At 40.7% G+C, this 1,976-nt stretch overlaps 1 non-coding gene across 1 annotated transcript; it reads left to right on the top strand.

Moving 5' to 3' along the window:
* Positions 1–683: 683 nt before the first annotated feature.
* On the top strand, positions 684–790 carry LOC141694094 (small nucleolar RNA R71). The gene has a single exon (XR_012563424.1). It is a non-coding gene; the product is annotated as a small nucleolar RNA R71 (small nucleolar RNA).
* The last annotated feature ends 1,186 nt before the right edge of the window (positions 791–1,976 follow it).

Here is a 1,976-nt window from a genome sequence, read left to right as displayed (position 1 = left end):
GATTGAGCACTGCATTGGCTATTTGGCCAATTTAATTTTTCAAGGTCTTGATAGAAACCGCCTGACTTTTGCACAACAGCTTAAGTTCCTTAAAATCAGCACTAGTGGGTGCAACTGCACCTCCCTGTTGAGGATATGATTACCTTTGAGCATAATGCTGCGGTTGCTGGAATCCAGGTGGATTGAACTGTTTACTCACGCCTTGCTGATATGGTTGCTGAATAGCATTTTGATTATTACTCCAGCTGAAATTTGGATGATTTCTGTTGTTAGGATGATAAGTAGCTGGCACAGGCTGCTGTTGTCGCGGATAATTGTTCACGTACAGAACATATTCGTTAACAAGAGAACACTGATCCGTAGCATGAGAACATGCACAAAGCTCACAGACCATAGCTATCTGATTGACCCCATAGGTGGCTAGTGAATCGACCTTCATAGACAGCGCTTGGAGCTGCGCTGCAATAGCTGTGGTTGCATCGACTTCCAGAATACCTGCTACCTTCCCATGCATCATCTTTTGAGTTGGGTTTTGATGCTCATTTGCAGCCATAGTCTCAATAAGATTATAAGCCTCAGTATAGCTTTTGGCCCACAAGGCGCCTCCAGCTGCTGCATCGAGCATGGGCCGAGATTGTGCCCCCAAACCATTATAGAAACCAGTGATCACCATCCAATCAGGTATTCCATGATGTGGACACTTTCTCAGCATCTCCTTGTAGTGCTCCCAAGCTTCGCACATAGATTCTGTAGGTTGCTGTGCAAACTGAGTAAGAGCACTCCTCATAGCCGCAGTCTTCGCCATTGGGTAAAACTTCACTAGAAACTTTTGCGCAAGATCTTGCCAAGTAGTGATGGACCCAGCTGGTTCAGAATATAACCAGTCCTTAGCTTTATCCCTCAGAGAGAATGGGAAAAGCCTCACCTTGATAGCCTCATCAGTCACACCATTTATTTGAAAGTACTACAGATCTCGACAAAATTCCTTATGTGCATGTTGGGGTCTTCAGTCGCAGCACCACCGAAAGAAACAGAATTCTGCACCATCTGAATAGTGCCCGGCTTGATTTCAAAGTTATTGGCCTCAATAGCCGGGTGCATGATGCTAGACTGAATGTCATCAATTTTAGGCCAAGAAAAATCCATAAGAGCTGGATCTGCCGGAACAATACGATCATCCATGATTAAAGGTTCTTTCTGCTCACTTCCTGAATCCGAATCTTCAAAATCTATCTTCTCCGGAATATCAAGAACTTCGTCTGTCTCCTCAACTGTATCTAAAGTCCTCTTGCGAGTACGAGAACGAGTTTGCTTAAACGCTCACTAAAGTACCTGAAACACAACTGGAAACAATAAGTACACACGTCTTAATCACTAAGTCCTAATGACCAATGATGGTAAGTACATAAACTAAACAAATACGCCGAGTCCCCGGCAGCGGCGCCAAAAACTTGTTAGGGCGAAAACACGTGCTAATAACACACGCAAGTATACGCGTTCACTAGTAATATAGAATACTTTCTAGTTCATTCCCAAAGAGACTCAGACTAATTATGTTCAATTAAACTCACTCACCAATGTATGATTACTTCTCAATGTTAAGACAATAACACTTAGAGTTAATTAACTAATTATTAACTACAATTAACTACTATAATTAACCACTTAATTAACACTCGAATTAACAATATTAAAACACTCATGAGATCACAACTTCATTACTACTTCCTTTAATAGCTATTGTTATTACCCTTAGCATGCAACAGTGATGATATTAATCGAATAACACGAAACTGATAAAAGCCAATTTTCATTGTACAAATACCATTCTACCAAACATCCACAATTAAGATAGAAGTTGAATAGGCATCAAATATGTTGAGTCCCTATATGTCTACAGAAATTGACAATATAACGATTTAAGCACAAGTTATTCCTTTTGATTACATAGGGCGAATAAAACTGTTAGAGTTACC

Source organism: Apium graveolens, chromosome 10, assembly GCF_009905375.1.
Source record: "Apium graveolens cultivar Ventura chromosome 10, ASM990537v1, whole genome shotgun sequence".
In the NCBI taxonomy this organism is placed as follows: domain Eukaryota; kingdom Viridiplantae; phylum Streptophyta; class Magnoliopsida; order Apiales; family Apiaceae; genus Apium; species Apium graveolens.
This window is presented reverse-complemented; position numbering and strand designations above follow the sequence as displayed.